This window comes from Rhinoraja longicauda, chromosome 1 (genome assembly GCF_053455715.1).
Source record: "Rhinoraja longicauda isolate Sanriku21f chromosome 1, sRhiLon1.1, whole genome shotgun sequence".
NCBI classification, from domain to species: domain Eukaryota; kingdom Metazoa; phylum Chordata; class Chondrichthyes; order Rajiformes; family Arhynchobatidae; genus Rhinoraja; species Rhinoraja longicauda.
The window spans coordinates 20,343,064-20,361,314 of NC_135953.1; positions in this window are offsets into that span (position 1 = coordinate 20,343,064).

Genomic DNA, 18,251 nt, shown 5'->3' on the forward strand with positions numbered 1-18,251 from the left:
AGAGAGAGCTGGATAGAGCTCTTAAGGATAGCGGAGTCAGGGGGTACGGGGAGAAGGCAGGAACGGGGTACTGATTGAGAATGATCAGCCATGATCACATTGAATGGTGGTGCTGGCTCGAAGGGCCGAATGGCCTCCTCCTGCACCTATTGTCTATTGGCTTGGCTTGGCTTGCAGTTTACTTGGCTTGGTATAATTGTAAATTGCCCGAGTGTGTGTAGGATAGTGTTAATAGGATAGGATGGTGCCGATCATTGGTCGGCGTGGACACGGTGGGCCAAAGGGCCTGTTTCCGCGCTGTATCTCTAAACCTAACTAAAGAGCAGCAACAGCCAGCAAAATGTGTTCACCATCTGGTCATCTCTTAGTGTTCTGCCGTTCCATTCACTGTCTCATCTCCTGCTATATTCCATTGGTCACTGCGCAGTCTGCGATGACCTGAAAGGAATTATAAGATCAAAAGATCATGTGATAGGAGAAGAATTAGGCCATTCGGCCCATCAAGTCTACTCTGCCATTTAATCATGGCTGATCTATCTCTCCCTCCTCACCCTATTCTCCTGCCTTCTTCCCATAACCTCTAGCACTCATACTAATCAAGAATCTATCTATCTCTGCCTTAAATATATCCACTGACTTGGCCTTTTGTGGCAAAGAATCCCACAGATTCACAACCCTCTGACTAAAGAATTTCCTCCTCATCGCCTTCCTAAAAGAACGTCCTTTAATTCTGAGGCTCTGACCTCTAGTCCTAGACTCTCCCACTAGTGGAAACATCCTCTCCACATCCACTCTATCCAAGCCTTTCACTATTCGGTACCTTTCAATCACGTCCCCTCTCGTTCTTCTAAACTCCAGCGAGTGCAGGCCCAGTGCCGACAAACGCTCATGATTCCTGGGATGTGATAGATGCTACATAAATGAAAATGTGCTATTCACCTGATAATCCGCCTTTTCTTCATTTCACTTCCTTTCCCCCCACCAGCAAGTTGCTCTGAGTTCAAGAAGCCTCTCTTATCTTATAGCTGTAACCTCCAAGGAGTTTATTTATCATCTTTACGCAGTTTTTCACATAACCCGTAGATCAGCCTACCTGGTATTAAATAATTGATTACTGCTGACAATAGATAAAACAAGCTCAGGTTGGTCATCGGTCATCCTGACATTTATGTGGCAAGGATATTGTGGGATTTACTCGCTGTGTTGATTCTTTGTGTTAAATGCTGGGCCTGGGGAGAAAGAGCGATGTTATGAAAGCGTGCAATTTGCACGAAATGTTAAACTGCCAATAAATCCAATCACTTGGATCTAATGATTAGGGACTGGATTTTTTTCAGAAATAAAATGGAAGTTCTGAGGTGCCTCAGAGCACTGGGATTAAAACCACTAAACGTTAGAAATAAGGTTCAGTTAATAATACAGCAATAGCCGATCACGAGAAATGAATGTTCCTTACCCCCTCCCCATCTCACCTCCTCCTCCCCACCCCCTACCCCCCAACCCCCATTCCTGGCTCCATCAGGCCATTCCTTTTCCAGATCTGGTCCTGCCTATTGCCTACCAGCTTTTGTTTCATAACGGTAGAGTTGCTGTTTTACAGCGCCAGAGACCCAGGTTCGATTCTGACCACGGGTGCTGTCTGTGCGGAGTTTGTACGCTCTCCCGGTGACCGCGTGGGTTTTCTCCGGGTGCTTAGGTTTCCTCCCACACTCCAAAGACGTCCAGGTCTTTGTAAATGGAAAATTGTCCCGAGTGTGTGTTGGATAGTGCGTGTGTGCGGGGTGATCGCCGGTTGGCGTGCACTCGGTGGGCCTGTTTCCACACTGTATCTCTAAACTAAACTAAACTAAACCCCACCCTCCTCCCACCTTCCCATCACTCTCCATCAGCACATCGCCCCCTACCTCAGCTGGTTCCCCCCCTTATCCCGCACCAGTCCCTGCCTTGCTCCTCCCTCTCACCTCTTTATACTGTCTATCTTCCCTCTTTGCTCTCACTCCTGGTTCATGGGTCTCCACCTGTAACGTCCACGCACCCGTTTGCCTCCACAGATGCTGCATGATCTGCTGAGATCCCAACACCACCCTCCCCCTCACGTGTGTCCACCTATCGCTCTCCATGCTTTGTCTCCGCCCCCACTTCTATTCCTGCTATCTCCCCACTGCCACGATCAGTCTGGAGAAGTTCCCCACCCAAAACGTCGCCTATCCAATCCCTCCAAATATGTTTCCTGGCCCAGAAGCTAAACACAAAATGCTGCAGTAACTCAGCGGGTCAGGCAGCATCTCTGGAGACAAGGAATAGGTGACGTTTCGGGTCGTGACCTTTCTTCGGACTCACCGCGTTCCTCCAGCACTTTGTTGTTTTGCTCCACCAGTTTGTTTTTTTTCACACCCTAGCTTTGCCCTGGTGCATCAGTCTAGATTCTAGACTCTGAACTGCTTTCCTTGTGGTCCGTTCAACGATGTGGTGTGTGAAAAATAACAGCACTGAATGAAGGAAGTGAGCAGCCTAACCTCAATCCGGGCCTCCTTGTTGAGACAGGCGTAAATTGGGATCAGATTGCGGGATCTCCACTTCTTCCAGTAAGCACTGATGATGAGGACTGGCTTGTACAGCGGCCTCTGTGCTTGTCCTCGGCAGGCGGGATGCGAGCACCTTCTGAAGCTGAGACCTGTGTCTCGGATCTGAGAAACATCAAGTATCGGCCCCATTCTGGACCGATCAGATGCTATCGCCATGGCCGCCTCATAACATAGAAACATAGAAAATAGGTGCAGGAGGAGGCCATTCGGCCCCTTCGTGCCAGCGCCCGCCGTTCATTGTGATCATGGCGGATCGTCCACAATCAGTAACCTGTGCCCATATCCCCTTGCTTCCTTAACGTGTTGTGTAACTTTCCACAGCAGCTTTGGCTCCTAAACAAACACGGGTCTGTTATAAATAGAACGAGTCAGGATTCTGTGGAAAGCTACATCAAATGGAGCAATAAAAATGAAAATGAGGTACCAAAGAGCAAACAAAAACAGCACTAAATCACTTTGAAGATTAGACTAAATAAAAACATCATTCATGCTTTATAGACCAAGTTAAAAATATTTTCTTTTCATCCAGGAGCTCCTGGTGTATCTGTGCTGGGATATTGGGCGCTCCGACTGAGAAAGTCCCAAATAACAGCATAAAAGGATCAGATTGGCAGGCTGACTTTCTCATTAGTCCAAACCAATGTTTCAGGGGAAGTACTGCAAGATGTTTCCAGTAATAGGAAAAGGGCCCACTTCTTTATCGTACATCGGTTTGGAAATGTCCCTGAAGAGATTCACAGCTGGTGACGTACGTTTGACAATATAAATACAGCATGGAAAGACAATAGACAATAGACAATATGGGCAGGAGTAGGCCATTCGGCCCTTCGAGCCAGCACCGCCATTCAATGTGATCATGGCTGATCATTCTCAATCAGTACCCCGTTCCTGCCTTCTCCCCATACCCCCTGACTCCGCTATCCTTAAGAGCTCTATCCAGCTCTCTCTTGATTGCATTCAGAGAATTGGCCTCCACTGCCTTCTGAGGCAGAGAATTCCACAGATTCACAACTCTCTGACTGAAAAAGTTTTTCCTCATCTCAGTTCTAAATGGCCTACCCCTTATTCTTAAACTGTGGCCCCTGGTTCTGGACTCCCCCAACATTGGGAACATGTTTCCTGCCTCTAACGTGTCCAACCCCTTAATAATCTTATACGTTTCGATAAGATACCCTCTCATCCTTTTTCGATAAGATCCCCTCCCATCGGCCCACCATGTCCACGCCGACCATCACTGGGCGCATATTATCCCACTTTCTCATCCGCTCCCCGCACATGAGGGACAGGCCACAGAGGCCGATCGACCTACAAACCCCCACGTCGATGGGATGTAGGAGGGAACCGGAGCACCCGGACGGAGGAAGCCCAGGCAGCCACAGAGAGAACATGCAACCTACACATACAGACAGCACCCGAGGTCAGGATCGAACCCAGGCCCCTGGCGCCATGAGGCAGCAACTCTACCAGCTGCGCCACTTGTTGTTTTAGAGTGTGGGAAACCAAAATAGTACATTTACACACACAGCCAGCTGCCAGGAAAAGCAACGAGTAAGAGAGCATCGCTCTCTTATAATGTTGGGTGAGGACTGAATCTTTGCTTGTACAGTGCTGTAACTTTCCCCTCTCTTCTTCCAAGTGATGCAATACAATCTTTCACATCCACTGAAGAGAAGAGTTGGGGCCCCAGCTGAAAGTTTTATTTGAAAGCTAGCACCCCCTAGTTCACGAGTATAGGAGTAGAATTGGGCCATTCGGCCCATCGAGTCTACTCCACCATTCGATCAAGGCTGATCTCTGCCTCCAAATCTCATTTTCCCGCCTTCTCCCCATAACCCTTGACACCTGTTCTAATCAAGAATTTGTCTCTCTCTGCCTTATAAATATCCACTGACTTGGCCTCACAGCCCTCTGTGGCAATGAGCTCCACTTGCCAGGACAATGCTCGGGTTTCAGACTAGACATAACTTCATAAGTTCTAGGAGCAGAATTAGGCCGTTCGGCCCATCAAGTCCACTCCACTATTCAATCATGGCTGATCTATCTTTCCCTCTCAACCCCATTCTCCTGCCTTCACCCCATAACCCCTGACACCCGTACTAATCAAGAATCTGTTAATCTCCGCCTTAAAAATATCCATTGACTTGCCCTCCACAGTCGTCAGTGGCAATGAATTCACAGATTCACCTCCCTCTGACGAAAGAAATTCCTCCTCATAGACAATAGACAATAGACAATAGGTGCAGGAGTAGGCCATTCGGTCCTTCGAGCCAGCATTGCCATTCACCGTGATCATGGCTGATCATGCACAATCAGTACCCCGTTCCTGCCTTCTCCCCATATCCCCTGACTCTGCTATCATTAAGAGCTCTAACTAACTCTCTCTTGAAAGCATCCAGAGAATTGGCCTCCACTGCCGTCTGTGGCAGAGAATTCCACAGCTTCAGAACTCTCTGAGTGAAAAAGTTCTTCCTCATCTCCGTTCTAAATGACCTACCCCTTATTCTTAAACTGTGGCCTTCAATTACCTGGCTAAGGTATTGGAAAATCATTGATAATTTAAAATAATAGGATCAATGGCTCAATGGTTCAATGGTTCTTTGTTGTCACTTATGAACAGCACAGTGAAATTCTTTTGTGGGTAGATAAGGGTGGTCAAAAAGGCTTTTGGCACATTGGCCTTCATCAGTCAGAGTATTGAGTATAGAAGTTTGGAGGTCATGTTGCAGTTGTATAAGAATAGATCGGGTAGATGCACAGAGTCTCTTGCAGTTGCAGTCAGGGGGCGGGGCAGGACAAAGATAGAATGTAGTCGGAGACAAAATATGATAATTGATAATTGATTTCATTTATAGTAGGCCGCATTTATAGTATTGCATTCAGTTCTGGACACCATGTTATAGGAAAGATATTGTCAAGCTTGAAAGGGTTCAGAGAAGATTTACGAGGATGTTGCTGTGACTAGAGGGTGTGAGTTATAGGGAGAGGTTGAGTAGGTTGGGTCTCTGTTCCTTGGAGCGCAGGAAGATGAGGGGGGATCTTACAGAGGTGTATTAAATCATGAGAGGAATAGATCGGGTAGATGCACAGAGTCTCTTGCCCAGAGTAGGGGATTCGAGGACTAGAGGACATAGGTTCAAGGTGAAGGGGAAAAGATTTAATAGGAATCTGAGGGGTTACCTTTTCACACAAAGGGTGGTGGGTGCATGGAACAAGCTGCCAGAGGAGGTAGTTGAGGCTGGGACTATCCCAACGTTTAAGAAACTTGGACAGGTACATGGATAGGACAGGTTTGGAGGGATATGGGCCAAGCGCAGGCAGGTGGGACTAGTGTAGCTGGGACATTGTTGGCTTGTGTGGGCAAGTTGTGCCAAGGAGGTGCGTTTCCACACTCTATCACTCTATGACTCTAAAAGAAAAAGTGCAAAGTCCAAAGTGCAGTCGGTCCATATTCTAGAAGTAGTAGACAATAGACAATAGGTGCAGGAGTAGGCCATTCGGCCCTTCGAGCCAGCACCGCCATTCAATGTGATCATGGCTGATAATTCTAAATCAGTACCCCGTTCCTGCCTTTTCCCCATACCCCCCGACTCTGCTATCCTTAAGAGCTCTATCTAGCTCTCTCTTGAATGCATTCAGAGAATTGGCCTCCACTGCCTTCTGAGCCAGAAAATTCCACAGATTCACAACTCTCTGACTGAAAAAGTTTTTCCTCATCTCTGTTCTAAATGGCCTACCCCTTATTCTTAAACTGTGACCCCTGGTTCTGGACTTCCCCAACATTGGGAACGTGTTTCCTGCCTCTAACGTGTCCAACCCCTTAATAATCTTATACATTTTGATAAGACCCCCTCTCATCCTTCTAAATCCCAGTGTATTTAGCGCTCCCGATCAAGGTAAGCATGTGTAAGCCCCAGGCTGCTGCAGGCCCATGACCAGACATCCCTCTCCTCGCCCGGCTCATCCCGCCAACCAACGCCCCTCCAGTAAATGTATTTTATTAACAAAAGTGCTAGCTGACGTGGCCAGGTCACGTTTTTCCTGCAGCAGCTTTCTTCTGAACTGACAACTTCCGGAGTTTCCTACCTACGCAGTAGCCCAGAGAACATGAACCCAATCTTAAAATGGATGACAGTAATGAAGCTGCAATTATTGTCCACCAACTGGTGTTAATATAACATACTACCCTCACACTACTTTTAATCTAATTTCAAAAATAAACTTGATTCAGAATAGAAAATAGAAGCAAAATAAAACCCGTGCAAAAACTCAGATTCGCAAACTCAGAAACATTCAATATTGTCATGGGTGTGTCGGAAGGAGCTGCAGATGCTGGTTTAAACCGGAAACACAAAAAGGTGGAGTCTGACGGCATCTCTGCAGAAAAGCTTATAGGTGACGTCTTGGGTCGAGACACTTCTTCAGGCTCAATAGTATTATTCATAGTAGCGTTCAGGCCTATCTTTAAAAAATATATATCCTTGCAACTCATGTGGCTCTCTGGAGCGATATTCCTTCCCTTGTTTAAGGGATGTCCGCACCGGACTTTGCCCCTCAGTGTCCAGCAGTGGGAAGATCCGAGACTGTGGTCCTCCCCCACAGAGCCTTTATATTCTGTATCAAAAATAATTAATTTAATTAAAATCACGATACAAAACAAAGCCGTGGTAGCACACCCACCACCATAGTACAAAAACAACTGTGTTACAATCTTTACAAATATACTAAATAACTACTATCCAACTATGTCCCTCTCCAACACCACCCGGGCGCGGATGTAACCCCGGAAAAGGGGCAAGCACCTGGCTCGGGCAGAGCCCTCTTCCGCCTGGCGCCATGATGGCCAGCTTGGCCAGGCTCAGGAGCAACCCAACCAGGACACCTTCGGCCCTACCCTCTCCCCTACGCACAGGGTGTCCAAAGATGAGGATGGTGGGTGAGAAGTGCAGCCAGAAGGCCAGGAGCAGCCCCTTTAGATAATGGAACAGGGGCTGCAACCTCACACACTCCATGTACACGTGGTACACAGACTCACATACGCCATGTACACGTGGTACACAGACTCACACACTCCATGTACACGTGGTACACAGACTCACACACTCCATGTACAGGTGCTACACAGACCCACACACTCCATGTACACGTGGTACACAGACTCACACACTCCATGTACACGTGGTACACAGACCCACACACTCCATGTACACGTGGTACACAGACTTACATACGCCATGTACACGTGGTACACAGACTCACACACTCCAAGTACACATGGTACACAGACTCACATACGCCATGTACACGTGGTACACAGACTCTTCCAGCCCGCACCAGTGGCAGGCGAGTCTGGTGAGCCTGTGCACTGCGCCCCCACAGAGCCTTGGTGTTGTTGACTGCACAAAGCCTCAGTGCTATCCTCTCATGGCTGGCTTTTTGAATTGAAGGAACAAAACCAGGCTCGGTGTCACCTCATCACAACTGCGAGCTTCACATCATCTTCTTTCACGCTCTATTTAACCAGCGTGCTGTTCAGCATTTTGGATTTTGTGCTCCTGCTGTTTTGCCAACCACATGCTCGTTTCATTATAACAGATAACCATCGAAATAAAGAAAAATATGAAATCAGAATTAAGATAGGCTTGCAAATTCCCAGGTAAACACAAAGAGCTGGAGTAACTCAACGGGTCAGACAGCATCTCTGGAGAAAAGGAATAGGTGACGTTTCATAGAAACATAGAAACATAGAAAATAGGTGCAGGAATAGGCTATTCGACCCTTCGAGCCAGCACCGCCATTCAATATGATAGACAATAGACAATAGGTGCAGGAGGAGGCCATTCGGCCCTTCGAGCCAGCACCGCCATTCGATGTGATCATGGCTGATCATTCTCAATCAGTACCCTGTTCCTGCCTTCTCCCCATACCCCCTGACTCCGCTATCCTTAAGAGCTCTATCTAGCTCTCTCTTGAATGCATTCAGAGAATTGGCCTCCACTGCCTTCTGAGGTAGAGAATTCCACAGATTCACAACTCTCTGACTGAAAAAGATCGTCCAAAATCCATGGCTGATCGTCCAAAATCAGTACCCGTTCCTGCTTTCTCCCCATATCCCTTGATTCCTTTAGCCCTCAGAGCAATATCTAACTCTCGGATGCTTCCTAATTCTCAGCCTTTACTCAATAACCTAAAGAAGCTGGGTGAATGAGCACATCTTAAATTATCCATCGCTGAGCTTTTAAAATCTTGTTTGACAGCTCTGATTCCTTCTTTAAAAGTTTGTGGCATTTCTGACCTCCACAGCTCCTTCTGGGTTTCTCCTTCAGTTGCTCACCCCGGACGTGAAGACGGTTTTACCCTGAGTTCCGCACTAACCCAACTTTTGAATCTGAGGCCTTTTTCTAACCCACTCATTTAAATGAAAATTCTGAATTTGTCTTTTCCTTTCTTCAGCTTCTGGACACAAAGTGCTGGAGTAACTCAACGGGTCAGGCAACATCTCTGGAGAACATGGACAGGTGACGTTTCAGGTCGAGATGCATCTTCATACTGATTGTAGGGGTGGGGGTGGGGGGGGGGGGAAAGAATGCTGGAAGAGAGGAGAAAATTGTTTTGTATCATTTTAAGATACATAAACTTTGATGTGCATAGAGCATGCTGCAAAGGACTTAGGCAAGAGGCATTGGATCAAATCGACCAAATAGCTGAGATCGACACAAAGTGCAGCATCTCCAGAGGAGAAGGATAGGTAATGTTTCAGGTTGAGACCCTTTTTCAGGGTCACCTATCCTTTTCCTTCAGAAATGCTGCATGACTGGCTGAGTTACACATGCACTTTGTATATATCTTTGGTATAAACCAGTATCTGAAGTTCTTTGTTTCTATATCCAAATAGCTGAGTGGCTGCACATTCCCACAGTTATCCTTCTGTCCTGGGTCTCCTCCATTGTCAGAGTGAGGCCAAATGCAAATTACAGGAACAGCACCTCATATTTTGCTTGAGCAGTTTACAGCCCAGAGGTATGATAATTGAAGGTAGACACATAAAGCTGCAGTAACTCAGCGGGACAGACAGCATCTCTGGAGAGAAGGAATGGGTGACGTTTCGGGTTGAGACCTTCTCATCAGACTGATGTCAGGGGAGGGGGCGGGACAAAGATAGAATGTAGTCGGAGACAAAATATGATAATTGATAATTGATTTCTCTAACTTCAAGTAACCCTTGCATTCCCTCTCTCTCCATCCCTCCCCCACCCAAGTCATTGCACTCACTTCAAAGTCATCTTGTTGAGTCTCATTGTCTGCAACTCGTTTTCACCCAGCCCACAGCTAACAATGACCTTTCCTTTATCATCGTTACACTTTTGCATATCTTTCATTCATTTGGTCTATATCACTGTCTATTTCTCTCGTTTCCCTCTCACCCGACTCTCAGTCTGCAGAAGGGTCTCGACCCGAAACGTCACCCATTCCTTCTCTCCAGAGATGCTGCCTGACCCACTGAGTTACTCCAGCTTTTTGTGTCCCATCTCGTGGGTTGTAATAATGTGTTGGAAGGCACAGTGGGAATTTCGCCTTGAGATACATGCTCCTAATAAAGTTAATATAAGAAAATAACTGCAGATGCTGGTACAAATCGAAGGTATTTATTCACAAAATGCTGGAGTAACTCAGCAGGTCAGGCAGCATCATCGGGAGAGAAGGAATGGGTGACGTTTCTGGTCGAGACCCTTCTTCAGACTGCTGTCAGGGGGGGATACATGCTCCTAATAAAGTTAATACTTGTATGATCCAGGGAATGCTGCGATAGGGCGACACACTGTTAAAAAAGCATGTTGTGTAATATTTGTCTGGTACAATTAAATATATTACTGTAATAAGCCAGGCTTTTGACTTTCACCTACCATCTATTCCCTGCCACCAGGTGGCTCTGCAGCAACATGTTGGCCAACAAAGCCAAGAGAAAAATATCCTTTCATCACATTTCGTTTACATTCACTCCACCAATGCTTCATCCTAAATGTACTTTTGTGTCCTGGTTGGATTGAGGAGCAGGCCACTGATTTAGCTAGTCACAACTCAGACAAGAACACCATAAAATAGGATGGGCCACTAGGCCACCAGGCCCCTCAAGCCTGCTGTGCCTTTCAATATGATCATGGCATTTTGTGTCTATCTTTGGTTTAAACCAGCATCTGCAGTTCCTTCCTACACATGGTTGATCTATGCTGACCTCACCTTCTTCCCTTGGTTGGCATGGGCAAGTTGGGCTGAACGGCCTTTTTCCGATTTGTACGACTCTATGATTATGCACACACACACACACACACATATAAGCATACACATGCATAAACTCTGACACACACACACGCGCATAAAAGCACACACATGCACGCACACACAAACACACACATGCACATACAAGCAAACACATGCATGCACTCACTCATGCATGCGCACACATGCACACCCATACACACACATGCACACACATGCACACGCACACATATATACACACACATACATACACACACACACACAAATACAAACATACACAAATACAAACACACATGTACACACATACAGACAGACACACACACGTACACACACACGTGCACACATACAAGTTGGCCGGTGTGGGCAGGTTGGGCCAAGGGCCTTGTAAGACTCTGTGACTCTATGCCTCTAATAAAAGCACCATTGACCCATTCCAGTCCCACTCCAGTGCTCTGGGAACGAGGATCCGGTACACGACCACGGGAGCAGTGCATTAGTGAAGGTGCAGTCCTGCCTTGCACAATACAAAATGCAGTTGACTGTTACATGACTGCAGTGTGTTCTGCCTTTTGAAATTCATTCCATTGACCTTAATGGAATGAATGTCAAAAATAGACCATAATTCTATGATAGACACAAAAATAATGGAGTAACTCAGCGGGTCAGGCAGCATCTCTGGAGAGAAGGAATGGGTGACGTTTCAGGCCGAGACCCTTCTTCAGACACAGCGGGACATGCAGCGTCTCTGGAGAGAAGGAATGGGTGACGTTCCCCCAGAGATGCTGCCTGTCCCGCTGAGTTACTCCAGCTTTTTGTGCCTATCTTCGGTTTAAACCAGCATCTGCAGTTCCTTCCTACACATATAATGCTATTATGAACCACTGAAGGTCACCTCACCTACTGTCTCCTTTCTCTGTTCTCTGTTTCTCTGTTCATTTATTTATTTATTTATTTATCTATTTATTAATTTCCCTATGTTCTCAAAATCTCTGTAAAGCGTCTTTGAGTATATGAAAAGCGCTATATAAATAAAATGTATTATTATTATGTATTATTATGATATTACTTCAGAGTGCATCCTGCACAACCCGTGAGTTGATTTACTAGTAGATGCCTGTTTGAAAGTAATTTGCCATTACAGATTTGCAGTACATAATATTCCTTTTGCTTGAGACTCTGTTCACGTTTGGTACTTCACACCACTCCTAAAGGTGAGGTTAAAGTCTGTGTTGCAGACAAAGCCTTGACTTGCTGCATTATTCTGCAGGCAAATTGTTAATTTGCACAGAGAAAGCATTTTGCTCCTCCTCACTCGTTTAGTTTAGTTTGGAGATACAGCTGGGAAACAGGCCCTTCGGCCCACTGAGTCCGTGCCGACCAGCGATCCCCACACATAAACACTATCCTACACACACACGGGGCAATTTACCTACAAACCAAGTCAATTAACCTACAAACCTATACGTCTTTGGAGCGTGGGATGAAACGGAAGATCTCAGAGAAAACCCACGCTGTCACGGGAAGAATGTTCAAACTCTGTACAGACAGCACCCGCAGTCGGGATCGAAACCGGGTCTCTGGCGCTGTAAGGCAGCAACTCTGCCGATGCGCCACCGTGCCACTGTATGTTTAACTACATAACCTCACCTAACCTTTATTGACTTTGAGCAGCAATTCCGCGGCTACAGGACGTGACTTAACCTGTCAGACAAAGTTATTGAACAATAAAATAATTAGTAACAATGAGAAAAAGGTTCTTAATCTCAACTTACTTAGTCGGGCAAAGAGAAAAATCAAATGGCATTTACTGCTGCACTAAACTATAACACACTCCAGTGACACTCTGGAGCTGTTGTGTCTTCATCACTGGTCATTAGTGCGTTAGACAGCAGCATAATGCATCCTCCAAATTATTCCACTGAACCCTGGTTGACCTTGCCACTGGTTTCTCCCCTCCCCCTCCACCTGAACCATCCCACCGTAATCTGAGAGCAGTCCTGGACTACTGTCTACTTCATCGGGGACCCTCGGACTATATTTGAACGGGCTTTGCTGGCTTTACTAAACGTTATTCCCTTATCATGTGTCCATACACTGCAAAAGGCTCGATTGTAATCATGTACTGTCTTTCCGCTGGCTGGGTTAGCACGCAACAAAAGCTTTTCACTGTACCTCGGTACACGTGACAATAAACTGAACTGAACACCTACAATCCTTTCTCCAGGTCAAGCAGCTTCTGTGGGGGGAAAGAAATTGTTAACATATACAATTAATGGCAGGGAGCCTAGAAGACACTGTTCAGAGTAAAGTTGGTTGCAAGTTCACAGCACCCTGGCAACAGTATCACAGGTGGATAGGGTAACGAAGAAGGCATTTAGTTTGCTAATCTTCATAGGCATGATTATAGTTTGGTTTAGAGATACAGCGTGGAGACAGGCCCTTCGGCCCACCGAGTCAGCACCGCCCAGCGATCCACGCACATTAACACTATCTTACACTTGTATTCACTGGAGATTAGAAGGATGAGAGGGAATCTTATAAAAACATATAAAATTATAAAAGGACTGGACAAGCTAGATGCAGGAAAAATGTTCCCAATGTTGGGGGAGTCCAGAACCAGGGGCCACAGTCTTAGAATAAAGGGGAGGCCATTTAAAACTGAGGTGAGAAGGAACCTTTTCACCCAGAGAGTTGTGAATTTGTGGAATTCTCTGCCACAGAGGGCAGTGGAGGCCAAATCACTGGATGGATTTAAGACGGAGTTGGATAGAGCTCTAGGGGCTAGTGGAATCAAGGGATATGGGGAGAAGGCAGGCACGGGTTATTGATTGTGGATGATCAGCCATGATCACTATGAATGACGGTGCTGGCTCGAAGGGCCTAATAGCCTCCTCCTGCACCTATTTTCTATATTTCTATGTTTCTACACTATCCTAGGAACACCAAACCAATTAGCCTACAAAGCTGTACATCTTTTGAGTGTGGGAGGAAACCGACGATCTCGGAGAAAACCCACGCAGGTCACGGGGAGAACGTACAAACTCCGTACAGATGGCGCCCGTAGTCAGGATCGAACTCAGGTCTCTGGCACTGTAAAGCTTTACCGTTATGACACCATGCCGCCCGATTGAGGACTATTGAGTGTAAGAGTTCAAGCATCATGTTGTAGCTGTACGAGACATTGGTTAGACCATTGTTAGAATATTGTGTGCAAACGTGGTCAAACAATACTCTAGAAAGGATGTGTAAAAACTAGAAAGAGTGCAGAAGAGATTTACCAGGATGTTGCAAGGAATTAGTTACAAGGGAAAAATGGATAAACTGGAATTGTTCTCAGTGGAGTGCAGGAGGCTGAGAGATGGCCACATAGACGTTATAAAAGGTATAAATTCTACAGATGGAAACAAAAGCTGGAGTAACTCAATAGGTCAGACAGCATCTCTGGAGATAAATAATAGGTGACAATTGCTTGTTACCTTTATAACATATAACATATAACAACTACAGCATGGAAACAGGCCTGTCCGGCCCTACCAGTCCACGCCGACCATTCTCCCTGACCTAGTCTCATCTACCTGCACTCAGACCATAACCCTCCAATCCCCTCCTATCCATATACCTATCCAATTTACTCTTAAATAATAAAATCGAGCCAGCCTCCACCACTTCCACCGGAAGCCCATTCCATACAGCCACAACCCTCTGAGTAAAGAAGTTCCCCCTCATGTTACCCCTAAACCTTTGTCCCTCAATTCTGAAGCTATGTCCCCTTGTTGGAATCTTCCCCACTCTCAAAGGGAAAAGCCTACCCACGTCAACTCTGTCCGTCCCTCTCAAAATTTAAAAAACCTCTATCAAGTCCCCCCTCAACCTTCTACGCTCCAAAGAATAAAGACCCAACCTGTTCAACCTCTCTCTGTAGCCTAAGTGCTGAAACCCAGGCAACATTCTAGTAAATCTCCTCTGTACCCTCTCCATTTTGTCGACATCCTTCCTATAATTTGGCGACCAGAACTGCACACCATACTCCAGATTCGGCCTCACCAATGCCCTGTACAATTTCAACATTACATCCCAACTTCTATACTCGATGCTCTGATTTATAAAGGCAAGCATACCAAACGCCTTCTTCACCACCCTATCCACATGAGATTCCACCTTCAGGGAACAATGCACAGTTATTCCCAGATCCCTCTGTTCCACTGCATTCCTCAATTCCCTACCATTTACCCTATACGTCCTATTTTGATTTGTCCTACCAAAATGCAGCACCTCACACTTATCAGCATTAAACTCCATCTGCCATCTTTCAGCCCACCCTTCCAAAAGGCCCAAGTCTCTCTGTAGACTTTGAAAATCTACCTCACTATCAACTACTCCACCTATCTTAGTATCATCTGCATATTTACTAATCCAATTTGCCACACCATCATCCAGATCATTAATGTAAATGACAAACAACAGTGGACCCAACACAGATCCTTGGGGCACTCCACTAGACACTGGCCTCCAACCTGACATACAATTGTCAACCGTTACCCTCTGGTATCTCCCATTCAGCCATTGTTGAATCCATCTTGCAACCTCACTATTAATACCCAACGATTTAACCTTCTTAATCAACCTTCCATGTGGAACCTTGTCAAATGCCTTACTGAAGTCCATATAGACAACATCCACAGCCTTGCCCTTATCAATTTCCCTGGTAACCTCTTCAATCATCATTACTTTTTTGCATATCTTTCAGTCATTTGTTCTACACCGATCAGCCAAAACATTATGACCTGATGAGCCAAAGCATTATGACCATCTGCCTAATATGCTGTTGGTCCTCCGTGTGCAGCCCCATACGCAGCAGGGTGCGATGCACTGTGTATTGTGACACATTCCTCCCGTGACCACCATTAAAAATTTCTGTGACTTGTGCCACAGTAGACCTTCTATCAATACACAATAGGTGCAGGAGTAGGCCATTCAGCCCTTCGAGCCAGCACCTATCGGTTCAGACCAGACAGGATAGCCTTTGTTGCCCTTGCGCATCGATGAGCCTTGGGCTCCCAACACCCTGTCTGTTGCCGGTTTGTGGTTTGTCCCTCCTGGGACCACTGTCGGTAGGTACTCACCACTGCTGACTGGGAGCACCCCACAAGCCTTGCCGTTTCAGAGATGCTCTGACCCAGTCGTCTGGCCATAACAATTTGGCCCTTGTCAAAGTCACTCAGGTCTTTACTCCTGAATATTTCTCCTGCATCCAACTCATCAACTTCAAGAACTGACTGTTCCCTTGCTGCCTAATATATACCACCCCTTGACAGGTGCCATTATAACAAGATAATCAATGTTATTCACTTTGTCTGTCAGTGGTCATAATGTTTTGGCTGATCGGTGTATATCTCTCTACATCACCATCTGTATCTCTCGTTTCCTTTTCCTCTGACTCTCAGTCTGAAGAAGGGTCTCCACCCGAAACATCACCCATTCCTTTTCTCCAGAGATGCTGCCTGACCCGCTGAGTTACTTCAGCCTTTTGTGTCTATCTTCGATTTAAACCAGCATCTGCAGCTCCTTCCTCTACTACAGAAAGATACTTTTTCCAAGGGGGACAGTAACGTCTAAAACCAGGGAACACAGGTTTAATGCGAGAGGGTAAAATATTTAAAGGAGACCTGAGGGGGAAGTTGTTCACACGGAAGATGGTTGTTATATGCCAGAGCAGGTCAGAGTGGCGGCTTCAATCACAGCCTTTAAAAAGCATTTGGACAGGTACGTGGATAAGAAAGGAAAAGAGGGACACTGGGGAAATGCAGGGAAATGGGATCAGTGTAGAAAGGCGTCTCCTTCAGTGTAGCTGAGTCGGGCTGAAGGACGTGTTTCCATGCTGTACAACTCTACGGGTCTATGGTGACTCTATGACATTGTCAATATAAGAGAATCGCCTAGAAATTGAATTGAAAATTCAAAAGAAAGTTCTTGACCACAAGTGTGGCTTTCACTCCCAGGAGGAGTGACTGAGGTGAACAATATTGATGCACTAAAGGAATGTGGACAATGCGTGAGGACAAGGAGCTAGGCAGTCATGCTGATAGTTCAGTTTAGTTTCTTGTTATGACTGTACGGCAAATGAAATTCCTCGTATGTTGCAAAACATACTTGGCTAATAAAGTATGATTGTGATTGTGATCGTGATTGATTGTGATGCAGAGGTGCAGTGAGACGTTTTTGTTGCGTGCTAACCAGTCAGCAGAACGACAATACACGATTACAATTGATCCATTTACAGTGCATTGATACATGATAAGGGAATGACGTTTTTGGTGCAAGGTAAAGACAGCAAAGTCGATCAAGGTTAGTCCGAGGGTCACCAATGAGGTAGCTGGTAGTTCAGCACTGCTCTCTGGTTGTGGGAGGATGATTCAGTTGCCTGATAACAGCTGGGAAGAAACTGTCCCTGAATCTGGAGCTGTGTGTTTTCACACTTCTGTACCTTTTACCTTTTGATAGACTTGCAAGAAGGAGCATGGGAGGAGTCTCAGGTGGCACATAAATGCACATTGTGGTAATTCAGCAGCCTGGGGAAATCAGGATCCCTCAAACAACAATGTAGTGAAGATCAGAACGACTCGTTGAGCCGTGTTGATTGAGGGATAAATATTTACCAGTTTACCCGTGGCAGCCTTCAGGGTTCCTGTCGTGGTAACAGCTTTACCTCAGTTAAACATTGAACAGGTCCAAACATTCACGTTGGCACTGGGACGTCAGCACATGGTCCCTCGGTACGGTACGATGGCACAGCGGTAGAGTTGCTGCCTTACAGCGCCACAGACACAAGTTCGATCCTGACCACGGGTGCTTGTCCCTACGGAGTTTTACATTCTCCCATGACCTGCGGGATTTTCTCCGGGTGCTCCGGTTTCCTCCCACACTCCAAAGACGGTACAGGTACTGACATGGATAGAAAATTGGTTGACAAACAGAAAGCAAAGAGTGGGGATAAATGGGTCCCTTTCAGAATGGCAGGCAGTGACTAGTGGGGTACCGCAAGGCTCGGTGCTGGGACCGCAGCTATTTACAATATATATTAATAACTTGGATGAAGGGATTAAAAGTACCATTAGCAAATTTGCAGATGATACAAAGCTGGGTGGTAGTGTGAGCTGTGAGGAAGATGCTATGAGGTTGCAGGGTGACTTGGACAGGTTGTGTGAGTGGGAGGATGCATGGCAGATGCAGTTTAATGTGGAAAAGTGTGAATTTAGAAGGATGAGAGCGGATCTTATCGAAACATATAAGATTATTAAGGGGTTGGACACGTTAGAGGCAGGAAACATGTTCCCAATGTTGGGGGAGTCCAGAACCAGGGGCCACAGTTTAAGAATAAGGGGTAGACCATTT